This window comes from Marmota monax, unplaced genomic scaffold, assembly GCF_021218885.2.
Source record: "Marmota monax isolate L192 unplaced genomic scaffold, Marmota_monax_Labrador192_F-V1.1 WCK01_AAM20220418_F8-fsc00087, whole genome shotgun sequence".
Classification (NCBI taxonomy): Eukaryota; Metazoa; Chordata; class Mammalia; order Rodentia; family Sciuridae; genus Marmota; species Marmota monax.
Window position 1 is genome coordinate 6,849,500 of NW_026693476.1, and position 13,889 is coordinate 6,863,388.

The 13,889-nt window shown below is 35.5% G+C and overlaps 1 protein-coding gene across 1 annotated transcript in view; it reads right to left on the reverse strand.

Moving 5' to 3' along the window:
• Positions 1–13,889, reverse strand: part of Cttnbp2nl (CTTNBP2 N-terminal like) — a 58,714-nt gene that overhangs the window by 42,999 nt on the left and 1,826 nt on the right. Inside the window, exon 2 of the mRNA XM_046458246.2 lies at positions 2,781–2,904. The gene's annotated coding sequence lies outside the window, so the exon portion shown is untranslated. The remainder of the gene's footprint in view (positions 1–2,780; positions 2,905–13,889) is intronic.

Genomic DNA, 13,889 nt, shown 5'->3' on the forward strand with positions numbered 1-13,889 from the left:
ATTTCTCATAAACACTTATGGACAGAGATTAGTCTGCTATACATTCTCTGATGGGTCTTCTGATCAGCATATATGGTAAGATAACATTATATAACTCCAAGGTAGAGCAAATATGATTTTTCTCTCCTACTTTTTGCTTCCAAATTACCACTTTCATATAGTTTTCTTTAAAGTCAATCACAACATCACTAACTCACAAACATTCCAGTAATTCTTTACTCTTATTAAATTTGAAGGGGGCACACAAGAGTTACTGATTCCATCAGGGCTACTATGTGAAAGTGAAGGAAAAATGGGCAAAATGCAGACTTCAATGTGTTATTAGATTGTGTTTCAGAACATGCTGTACAAATATTTTACCACATAGCAAATTATCCTCAATGGAACCTCGGCTCTAACTGCTTACTTTCCAACTACTGAATTGCAGCAACTAATGATGCTCACTTTAGTACTGGAGACGTGTCTTATAACAGTTACTGTGAAACTGAAAAAAAAAAAAAAAAGAAAAGAAAATCCTAAACAACAACAAAACCCCCACAAACCTTATAATAAAGCTACATTTAATATGAGATGGTATGCTGAAAAGAACACGAGGCTCTGCAGTCAGGTCTGCATGTTGCTAGTTGTAGGACTTGGCAACTTCTCTTTTGCCACCATAATTAGGGAAGATGGGAAATCTTTTTTACTTGAAGATATTCAGTTTCACTTCAAGAACTAGCTTTTTATTTTTTTTTTAATGTTCTGTAGTTATATATGGACAAAATGCCTTAACTTTATTTGTTTATTTTTATGTGGTACTAAGGATCAAACTTAGTGCCTCACACGTGCTAGGCAAGCATTCTCCCACTGAGTAACAGCCCCAGCCCCAAGAACTAGCTTTTGAGTCTCATCACAAGTTCAAGGCCTGCCTGGGCAGCTCAGCGATACCTGCTGAAAAGGGTGAGGATGACATCTAATTCATAAGGTTGCTACAAAGACTGAGTTAATAAATGTAAAATAACTTACTGAGTTCCTGATACCACCTATATAATGGTTTAATTATTATAACTACTAGCCCCTCATTTTCCAAAAGAATTCTAAGAAAGGCATTACCAAAATTGAAGGCAGCCCAAATCAGTAACATCACAAATACGTTCAGCTGCCCCCTTTGTAGTTGGGAATCACCCATGAAGAACAGTGATAGCACCCTTTGGAATGGTGAAGAATTTAAACTACTAGTTGAGTCACACTAGTTTCTCAGATGAACACCAGTTCCAGGTTTCATGTTTTTACCTTCCTTATAAAGAGATAATAAGGCAGAGAAAATATCCTATCATCTAATGTTCTTCCTCCCTGCCTGCCCCCTATTATATTAAGAAGAATAATGGGCATGTGGTAAAGGTACTGCATAAATACCAACTGCACAAAATAAATCAAAAGGCTATATAAGCACCAAGGTAGGAAGGTAGAAATAGAACTAAAAATGATAGATTTCACACATATAATTACTCCCTTTCCTCCAATATCCTTATAGTCTATAAACATTCTTATTTAGAGATCCAAAACCGTGGGTTAGAGAAGTAGTGTGATACAGATAAAACATAATGGACTGAAAGTGAAGAGTATAGAATTTTAGTCTTGGCTTTGCCATAGTTCAGCTAGCTATATATGGCTTTGAGGAATAAAATTACATAGTTGCTCTGGCCCTGAATTTCTAATAGGTGAAAAAAAAACAAACTAGATAATCTTGGTTCAATTCTAAGCTTACAGAGTACAATTAAATACGAATAACTAAATTGGATTGCACCTAAATCAAAGTCTTTTACCTGTTATGATATGTAGACATCATCATAAAAGAATAAAATCAATAAAAATCTTTAGAATCACTTTAATTAATTATAAAGTAGTCCAGCCTAGGCAAGAAAAAAATTCGACTCTTTGTTAAACACATAAAGAACAACACTCAAACTTGCTACCTCTATGCCTAAATCACTCCCACATACAATTTTTTGTTGTTGTTTTGATGTACTGGGAATTGAACCAGGAGCAGTCAGTCTACTTCTTAGTCATATCCCCAACCCTTGTGTGTATTTTTTTGTTGTTGTTATATTTCGAAATAAGGTATCGCTGAGCTGCCCAGGCAGGCCTTGAACTTGTGATCCTCTTGCCTCCCAAGTAGCTGGGATTATATGCATGCACCACCATGCTCAACTCACAAATTTTAATATCTGGAACATTTTACTAATACATAGCAACTCATTTAACTTAAGTGAATACAATATCAAATACTTTTTAAAATTTTTTTCTAGTTGTTGATAGACCTTTATTTCATTTATTTATATGTCGTGCTGAAAATTGAACCCAGTGCCAAGCAAGCGCACTACCGCTGAGCCCCAGCCCCAGCCTCCAATATCAAATCTTACACAGTAAGTAAAAAAGGTTAATAGTGGGCTGGGGTTGTAGCTCAGCAATAGAGTGCTCACCAAGCACATGTGGGGCCCTGGGTTCAATCCTCAGCACCACATACAGATAAACAAAATGAAGGTATTGTGTCTACCTACAACTAAAAAAACATAAAAATAAAAACAAAACAGGGCCATAGTTGTCTAACTCAAGTATAAACTTATTCCAGTAACCTTTAAGAATTTTAAAATTTAGCAATTTGCTATTCTGCACATGTGAAATAATCTCAACATAAAAACTTTATAACATTTTTTGTCTGAAATATAAAGAAAGTAAAACTGAATTACATATTATGATGGCAGTGATCTTCCTGTGGACAGGGATGGGAGTATACTGACCTGATAATTGGCAGTCGTACTTCAGTCCTCAAGTATAAACTCTTATGGTTTTCCTCAATTAAAATTTGGAAAAAATGACAAATATATTTAGAATGCCATCAGCATGGTGGAAAAGTGTCCAATGCTGCAAAACAATAAGAAATTTATTATCCATGTGACCATACTATAAACAATCTGTAAATCTCACTAAAGTCAACCGTCATTATAGGATGGACAGCTGTAGGTTGACACTGACAAAGAAGAAAACAGTCAATTCTTCAAGTTGAAACTGAATAATATGAAAAATGAAAAAAAAAAATCAGGAATCTGACTTCCCTTTTGTAACTGTAATTAGGGAAGGTAGGGGCTTTTGAAATCTTTTTTACTTTAAGATGTCTAGTGCCACTGTAAGGATAAGCTTCTGAATATCACAGACTTTCTGAATTGACAAAAGTCTATTTGTTTGAATCACCATGACTTATGAATAATGAACTCAGAAAAATATAATTACAACTGAAATATTTAATCTGTCAAATTCAGTGAGGAAAATTCTCATCTCTTCTAAACAACCCGTGACCATCTCCTTTGTCTATAAGGCTGATTATATATCTCTACCTTCTACTTTTCCCATTTTTGTCCAAATATTAAATGTTGAATTATATGCAATTTTAGTTATATTTTCCTAGCTGTATTATACCCAGCAAACTGAAAAAAAAAAAAAGTGGAGGAATAGGAGTATAGCTCAATGGTAAAGTGTGTGCTTACCATGTGCAAGGTCCTGGGTTCAATGCCCAGAACTAAAAAAAAAACAAATTAAAATGAAAAAAAGACTTTAAATTTGTTAAATAAAATATAATTTAGTTTTGTGTTTTAAGGCACCAAGTTTGAAAGCCTCTTTGAACTGCTGAAATCTAAAAGTCACATGGGTAGTGTCAAGGGAAAACTACAACAGTAAATTTTTGGTTGTTTCATTTAACCAAGAATCAGTCATTAAACTATGAGCTCTGTGTGGTGGCACATGCCTATAATCCCAGCAACTCAGGAAGCTAAGGCATGAAAACCACAACCTCAAGGCCAGCTTCAGCAACTTAGTGAAACCCCCATCTCAAAGAAAAAAAAAAAAAGGGCTGGGGATGTAGCTCAGTGGTAAAGAGCCGCTGGGTTCAATTCCCAGTATCAAAAACAAACAAAAGAACTAATTATGAATCTCTCAATTTAGGAGAAATAGTGTGGGTTTATTGTGTGGTCAAGAATATAGAACCAACTACATGTAGGCAAATCATTGAATAAGCTAATCCAGCAATTTCTACCCAACAGTTTTGGGCAGACTTGTGGCCCAAAATTTTCAGAAAAAGGCTGTTTCTAACCCCATATTCATTATCAGAAATATGACTGCCAGATTTTTGGCATGCCACTTTGTATACAGACTCATTCCCTACTTATTTTCTAAATGAGCTGTTACTTGTCATTGTCATCATTCATTAAGTGACTTTGAAAGACAAGATCATTCCAACCAGATGCTCAGCTCATTCTTTCCATTAGATTTTCTCCTAGACGCAACTTTCCTTAGAGTTTACATACAGATATTTCTGTCTAAGGAATGATACAGTCTATAAATTTGAAATAAAAACCACTTGTGGACAAGTTGTCTGAATATTATCATCCTTTGTGGTATGGCCAGCTTTAGAGTTTCTCAATAAAAACACACACATAAATATATACAATAAGAAAGGATAAAGGTGTATATATTTCAATGTCCTTGAAAAATAAGACAATTTAAAGGCTAAGTAAGAAACATTTTTATGATACCAATATGTGATTTCACATCAGCTTGCCCAGCACACCATTCAGTCTATTCACAGTATTCACAGCTACTTCCCATCAAGTTAGATCCAACAGCCAGGACAACCTGAGTCTTTTTCTAGATGAACTTCCACGTGCCAGCATTCAAAAGAGTTATGGACACGAAGAAGAGCACACACACAATAACTCCCTAAGTGCAATTCTGCTTTTGCCTAAGAATTATGTTGCTGTGGCTCGGGCTCTTCTCATTTCTTTCTGACCTTTACCCTTCTCTAGATAATACCTGAGCGCATACAGAAATTGGGTGGCAGAAAATGAAACACCCCAAACAGCTTCTATAGCTATGTGAGCAAAGGGGCAGGGCAGGGCAGGGCAGGGTGGAGTACAAGTAAAATGTTTGTCTGTCTAGTATCTGGGTGTGAGTATGTCTTTGTGTGGAAATGAAAGATTTATTTCTTTCCAAGTAGTAGATGATATAGTACATGAAAGAGGGAAAACAACAAAAATGCCTCAAAAAAAAAATCTAAAGACACATTAAAAAAAAATCAACTCAGCTAGTAATTTTTAAAATCAGTTATTTAACTTAGTAGATCAGTAAAATTTCTATTTTATACTTATATCAAATTTAAGCAACTTATACTTGGGCTACAATGGACTCAATACTAAATCTAAATATGGACAAAAATGCACTGCTATTTTTAAAAATGCATCCAAAGCACCATTTTTTTAAAAAAAATTTGTTATTGTACATTCATACATGCACTCAATAAAAATAGTGTAATTTAATCAATTTCATTCCCCAGTACCTCCCCTTCCCTTCCATGATTCCCTTCTTCTATTCTACTAGTCTCTCTTTTTTTAAAAAATTTTGTTCTAATTAGTCATATATGACAGAAGAAGCATTTTGACACATTGCACACAAATGGAGGCAAAGCATCTCTTATCATGAGGTAGAAAGTGTTAATCTGTTACCTGAACTATCTCAAAAAGACTTAAGATTCCCTACCCTCTGGCACTTCTGGCTTTCAGGAGTTAATTATGCATTTGGGGTAAAAGAGTAGTAGAACACTCTAAACAGTCTCTCTCATTCTTTTTTATTTTTCTAGTGCTAAGGATTGAACAGGGACACTTTACCACTGAGTTACATTCTCAGCTATTATTATTATTATTATTTTAATTTTGTGAAAGGGTACTGCTAAATTGCCCAGGATGGCCTCAAAAACTTGTGATCAAAACTTGTGATCTTCTTGCTTCAGCCCCTCCCTGCCCACCCCGTCCCCCAACACACCCTGTAGCTGGGCTTATCAGCTCCTCTCATTTCTATTTTAGGATCAGGCTAAGGAAGAAAAACATGTCAATATACTGTAAGAAAGTAATTTTATGACTAGGAAAGTATATCTCTTGTACACATGTTAAAGAAAACTGTTCTTGCTTTATTTACAAAAGTTCTAAAATTAGGTATAAAAACCAATTTCATTTTATTGAATTCTATATTAAGCAATTATAAACTACTTTATTACCATCATCTCAAAACAAGTTTCTCTCAATTGAAAGTAAAAGACATTGATAGACTATTTGGATCCCTATAATATATGTATTAATGGGCTAAATTGTTCCCCTTCACCCCAGTTCACATGTTGAAGTCGTAATTCTTAGTACCTCAAAATGTGACTGAATTTGGAGACAGAGTATTTAAAGAGGTAATTAAGTTAAAATGAGGTCATTACAGTGGTGCCTAATCCAACATGACTGGTATCTGTATAACAGGAAATTTGGATTCAGACGGGTCAGGGTAAGACAATGTGAAGAAACAGAAAGACAATCTTCTGTAAGCAAAGGATTAGTTTTAGACTTTTAGACTCCAGAATTGTGAGAAAATAAATTACTGGTTTTTAAGTCACTCAGTCTGTGGCACTCTTACTGTAGCCAAACAAAATAATTCAACTTGTTAACCATTTTCTTTCTTTCTTTTTTTCAGTACTAGGGATTAAACCCAGTGGTACTTAACCACTGAGCTATATCCCTAGGCCTTTTTATTTTGAGATAGAGTCTTAGTAAGTTGCTGAGGCAGGCAGTCTTCCTGCCTCAGCCTCTAGAATAGCCAGGATTACAGTCGTGTGCCACTTACTATTTTTAAACACTATTTGAACAACTCTAAGCCTTCTCCTAAGTATGAGAGTCCATGACATGCTATTTCTCAGAAGCCTTGCCTTGGTCTTATCAATCTGCTTTGTTTTAGCTACATTAGAGATAGCATTCTATAAAACAGAATGGCTCAGGAACATTTTTAGAGACTGTGAATTTTAAGATCCTTTGAGGAATGATGCTTTGAGTTATCCTGAAATGTAATAACACAAATAGTGCACTCAGAAAGAAATTACAGTGGTGCTAAGAGATCAAGATGCTTATTTATTCAATACTGTCAAGATATTTTGAAGTAGTCTCAAGAGACCAGCTCTGCAGTTAAACTCTTCAAGGTCAACATTTATAACATTACAGTATTCTATTAAAATACATAGTATTCTATTTAAAGCAGATTCTAGGATACCAGGCTTTATAGATTTATGCTTACTACAGAAATGAATAATGCTAACATAATCACCACCACCTCAGGATTCTATAGCATAGTTTTTGCCAAAGAACTCAAGCAATAATAGTAATAATGGAAAAAAAATACACATTTATTGAGCTAAACATTAATGTGTACCAGACAGTGTTCCAATTACTTGATGTATTACCTAATTCAATCCTCACAATCACCTTAGGTGATAGATACTGTAATTTTAACAAATCCATCATCATCACTATCATCCCCATTTAACAGATGGCAAATTGAGACATAGAGGCTAAGTAGCATACTCAAGGTCTCATAGCTAGTACATGGCAAAAATGGGATAAAACCAGGTAATTTGACTGCTGAGTCTTCCTGGTACTGACTGCTACCTGGTAACCACTGTTCACATCTGAGTTCATTTTATCTGACTATGAAATGGTGTGGTAAAACAACCTCGGCTAAAATATGATTCACAAAGCTGGAAGGGATCTCAGAAATAACCTCAGCACTCTCATTTTACAGATGAGTACTGAGTACGTAAGTATAGTTAAATTTAAGAAAGTCTAGCACTCATGTGTTTTTAAGATCTATTCTAATTCACTTTCTGGTACACCAGGGCAGGTATCAGTTGTTATTTTGTTCAGTTCTAAGATTCATGCATAATCTGTACAAGTATGCATGCATCTGTCTCTTCCTCTTTTTGTATCTCTTATGTGTTGCCAGCAAGATTTACACACACACACACACACATGAAAAGTAGGAAGTAGCCATATGCCCATAAACAAACATTCAAACATCTCTCCCTTCATATGAGGACATTAGCACAAAGCATTAAAAACAGGTCTGTCTACCTGGATATCTGTTTACACCCTTTCAAGTGTTCTTACTGCGATAAGACCAAACCAGAATAACTACATTAGTTAAGCTACTGGAATGGATGTTAATGAAAACAAATAATAGTTTTACATTATTACATTTTTTTCATTCAAAATTTAAGACAAAGATATATATCTTAACATCAGAATATTATCAGAAGTTTGAACTTTTTCAACATCTGTTAGTTGGTTTTATTTAGCTTAAATTATAACTTGATTTCAACCCAATTTGTTTGAAAATTTATATCATCTATTGGTCCCTTATATTTTTGCTTTTCTGAAATAAAGTCACTTCAAGGGAACAGTAACATATAGACCGATTTTATTTTCAGTAAAATGATTCACAGACCATAATTCTAGAGGAAGCCTGGAATGCAAAAATCCTTCATTTGAACAAGACAGTCATTGGCTCCTCTAGGATTCCAAAATAGAAACTCCATAGAGGTATGGAGGATTAACTGTAAACAGTTAAGGTTTGTCTATTTTGGCTATGTTCATAACCTGATCCTCCCCAAACTGGAAAAAACAAAACAAACAAACAAAAAACTTCACACAAGACTCTGACAGAAGTATTAACTGGTGATGCTGTTTGCAAATTACTGGGAAAAAAAAATTTAACAATTGGTATCCACTGACTATTAACAACAAACCTAGTAATTATTTTTGCTCCAGGGTTCTTCAGGGACAGTATTTTGTAGGGGAAAGAGTATGTTATAGAGGAAAGTGCCTGGATTTTGGGTCCTACAGAGGTTATTTTGTATCTTAGCTCTGTCATTTCAGTTCCTTGACCCATTTTGAGCTCTACTGGTTCATCTATAAAATGGGGATAACAACACATACTCTAATAGGAGTTAAGGATTTAAATGAGTTAGTGACTGGCCAATCTCTCATTTCTCATACCTGAAGATCATTCATTTGATTTCATCTTTAAGGGTAATGAAGTTTTCCCTTTTTCCAATGGAGCACCATTGTCTATCATTCATGAGCCTAATTTAAAAATCAAAACAAATTTACTCCTGACTTGGGCTGATCTGTTTCAAGGGAGGAGATGGCCTGGCTAGGGAAAGTCTCTTTTGAGATATGTTCTACATATGTTCAGGCCAATGACATCTGCACACTACTTGGATAAAGGAAAGGACATTCTTCTGCCTAGATTAGCTTTTTATGCCCTTCGTAATATAAGTGAAAAGCATCCTTTGCTTCCACTGAATTTTTATAGCTTTTAATCAAGTTACAATTTTAACTTGAAATGACTAAGAAGTGGGTTTTCTAAAAATATCAGAGCTATTTTTACATTAAATGCAGAATGCATATGTATCTACATTCTAATACATCCATTCATCTGGTTCCATACCTGTTTTCTGTCTCACAAGACTGAACTTTTCTGGACAACTGTTGTGACTATTCAACTTGTAGAAACTTAGCACCCTATAGTCTTTGTTTTAAAGGGATACTCAAAAAAACAAATAAACAAAACAAACAAACATTGATTGGAAAGAAATGTACATTACTTGAAATCCCAGTCCACAAATGGACTTTATCTTTTAGGAAAGGAGCAGCTGCTAAACATTTGTAGTCAGGTAACTATGATAATGAAAGCATAGTTTTAGGAAGGCTGAGGCTTAAGGTACACAGCTGACTTGACTGAAGAAAAACAGTTGGTAGAAAAATTTAACAGCACAGAAATGAGGCAAAAACATGTGAACTAGAATGGTAGTGGCAATATGGAAAAGTGATATCAAAATACCAGACATACTATAAAGAAATAATTCACTTTTAGTAACTTGGTGACTGATTCCATTTAGAAAGCTTAAGAGGGGAAATAATTCCAGATCAGCTGAGGTTTTGAGACTGGGTAGCTAGATGTATGTCATTAACAGAAACGAGGATGTTAGAAAAGGAACTGATTTTAGGGGGAAATGATGACTGTGACGTGAGACATGCTGAATGAGAAGTTATTAGATCTCCAAGAGGAACATGTAGAGAATTAGCTAGTGTGGTGTGTCAGGGGCTTAAAAGTGAAGAAGCCTTTGGAGATGGAGCCTTTTAAGAAAATTTATCCTGTGTCCTCAATTTAAGGAAAACATTGTTTGTATCTTTAAATATTTTTTTAAAATATTTTTATTTTTTAGTTGTTTTTTCAGGTCGACACAATATTTTTATTTTATTTTTATGTGGTGCTAACGATCAAACCCAGTGTCTCATGCATGCTAGGTGAGCACTCTACCACTAAGCCATAGCCCCAACCCTTAAAAATATTTTTGGTTGAAGATGGACGCAATATTTTTACTTATTAATTGAATTTTATGTGGTGCTGAGGATCAAACACAGTTCCTCAAGAGGGCTAGGCAAGTGCTTCACCACTGAGCTACAACCCCAGTGTAAAGGTCCATTTGTATTTGTTCCTTTAACTATTAAGCCAGCTAAGAACTAGACAGGTTCTACTGTTCCTACAGCACCTGCAGTAACAGAAAGCACTTGTTAGCAGAAAGCAAGCAATGGGCACCCCCCCAAAAAAGTTAGTGCTTCTTTTTCCTTCACACCCATCTGTTCTTTTTCATCCTTCTCTCCTTTATGACTTATAATTCTTACCTCTTGCTAAAACAATTCATCCTGTCCCCCCTTTGTTTTTTCCTGGCTTGTCACTTTTCTATGATGGTAGACTGCCAGAGCACACTCCAACCTACCTCTCCCAGCAGTTCTGCAACAAAGAATCTGCAACAAAGGAGCAAAATGCTCCTAAGGCTCAGGGTGAGTCATCTTTTTTGTCTGTAAGCTCCATCATCTTGTGCTCCTCTATTTTCCTTTCTACTTTCTATTAAACTCATTAACAATTATGGGATATAGTCTTTAAACTCAATAACAATTAAGGATTATATTCTTTGTGGCTCCAGAAGTCAGTAATTCATTCAACAGCAAAGGACACATTTAGATTGGAAACTTTGGTGTTATACCTGAAAACATACAGTTTGGAAATACCTGTCAGGGAGGAACTATATAATTTGTTTACTTCATCGCCTGCTTTATAATCCTGTTCAACTCACAAACTCCCACCCTTACTATCCCCCACCCTTAACACTTAACCTACCTGTCCATATTTTCTTCTTATCCCAGCCTTGGTTGTTCCTATACTCACTCCTTACTTTTTTTTTTTTTTTGTAATTTTTATGTGGTGCTGAGGATCGAACCCAGTGCCCTGCGCATGCCAGGCAAGCGCGCTACCACTTGAGCCACATCCCAGCCCAGCACTCCTTACTTTTGAAGAAGCAAGAGAGATGGTCTTCAAAAATAAGGCAAAAATTACTTTATATCAACATAACCATTGAAAATCCCTTACATCTCACAGAACATACAACTCCACACAGTAATCACAGTACCTACAAAAGCCATTTATCTGACATTCAGAATGGTGCCATTAAACCGTTAAGAGTTTAGAATAGAGCAACTGATAATTCACAAAGATGACAACGGATGGTTTAATCCCTTGCCTTTCTTCTTCCTTGAGTCAAAAAAATTCCAGAAAGATAATGTGCATGATAAAATTACACACACACACACACACACACATACACATGCACAAAAGCATGCACACTCCAAGACAGATAGACACATAGATCCTTGGTTCAGGTGTCTGACATCATGACATACACAAGCTTTACTTCTCTACTTAAGAATCCTAACTATATACTGATAGATTCAAAAATTAAAAACTATAATCAAACACTACTTTGTCACCTTTGCTAAAACATTAAAGGAGTAATAGAATATTTTATATTAATTCTTTAACTCACATGCCAAGTGCTAACAATAAGAGTAATAATAATATCTTTTAATTATTGAATACTTCCTATCTGTGGGCCCCTTGCTTTCTCTCTCTCGCTCTCTCTCTCTCACACACACACACACACACACACACACACAATCTCATAGCTGAGGAAACTGAGGTAAAGTGAAGAGAAACTGAGGTAAAGCAGAAGAAAAACTCTGCTTTTACTCCAGGTTACACATGAAACTGTAGCAAAGCTGGGATTAGAAGGCCAATTTGCCTTTAAAGTTGTGCCATACCCTTTAAAGTTGTGCCACACACACACACACATTCTATGGCCTCACAATTAAAAGGCCATTTTCTCACTGAAATGGTTTGAAGTGAAACTTGGAAGATTTGATTTTTAATTATTAGCTGAAAAAATTCAGGAATTAGTGGTCTTAACAGTCTGACAACCTCCTCCTAGTGTCAACCACCACAGACTCTGGACAGATTTCCTCTAGAAATAAACTACTAGTATGGGCATAGTATGCCCACCATGACTATAGTTAGGGACCCCAAAGTGTTCTGTGCCCCTACTTTTTATATGTGTGTGTATTTGTGTGTGTGTGTGTGTGTGTATTCCCCCCGACCCCCCAGGGATTGGATCCAGGGGGAATTAACCACTTAGCCACATCCCCAGCCCTTTTTATTTTTTATTTTGAGACAGGATCTTGCTAAGTTGCTTAGGGCCTCACTAAATTGCTGAGGCTGGCTTCGAACTTGCGATTCTCCTGCCTCAGCCTCCTAAGCTGCTGGGATTACAGGTGTGTGTCACAGCTCGCAGCCCTATTAATATATTTAGTGCTAGTTTAAAAGTACAAAATCAGATTGCAGAATCATTCATAACCCACTTGAATCAAAGTGTGAAATATGATATATCAAGAAACATGTAATGTTTTGAACAACCAACAATAAAAAATTAAAAAAAAAAAGTACAAAATCAGGGTTAGGGATGTAGTTTAGTGATAGAATGCTTGTATACCAGGTATGAGAGCCTGAGTTCAACACTCAGCACACCAAAAACAAAATAAAACAAAAAAAACCTAAGAACCCACTTTTAAAAATTCCAGAGTAGAACAGTAATATGTCAAAACCAAACACTCAGAAACTATTCTTAAACAAAAATTAGCAAACATTCCCTAGTGTGCTCTCCTAAATTCACTTCACTCCCATCAGGTCAGATTCTTAAAAATACAGGATCCTAAAATGACACTACTGATTATATTCCTAAGTGTAGCTCATCTTTCATGATGGCAAAGTTCTATTATCTAACCAGTAAATTTTATAGGAAATTCAGTGTTTTAGAGTCATTTAAGATAATACAGTTTTGTAAGATAGAGAAAATCAAGTTAAATCTATACAAAAAGTAGACTGTTTATACTAATAAGATGTACCATATTTTATTAGTGCATCATCTTTCCAGTCCATTCTAAAGTGACAGCTTTAAACTAAATTCAACAAACACTTGTTAAGTCATACATGGGGTATTGCGAAAGGTACAAAGATGTAAAAAAAATACTATATACCCTCGAAGAATTTATAATTTAATGAGACTACATTAGACATCTACATAAAAATACTCTATATACAATGCTTTTCTTCATCTAACATGAACAAAAAGATGTTGAAAAAGTTAGAGGAAAGATTTCCAAGACCCAAAGGTGAATAAAACAGGTCTTGTTTATTGTGCCAAATAATCAAAGAACCCTATTTACTTTTTTCTCTGTTATTAAGGCCCTGGCAATCACCATTACTTTGGTATCCTTAACTCTCTTACCTTAGTTTATTTTTTGTTCTCTGCTCATGTAATAAGATACATCTTTTGGGGATTTCCTGTTCTGCGTTTAGTTTTTTCTGCTGCTATTGCTGAGGGCCCATGTCTTACCCTCCTACTGCAGTAAACTTTGTGTTTGCTGGAGAGAGCCTCCACAGTTTCTTCTTTGTGTTTTCCTGGAGATCTGGAAACAATCACTGAGTAGATCTGTGAGCCATGAGCATGGCTCTGAAATGCTGGAACCTAACTATTAAAAAATAATCACCTTGGGGCTGTGGCTCAGTGGTAGAGCGCTCACCTGGTGCGTGCAAGGCCC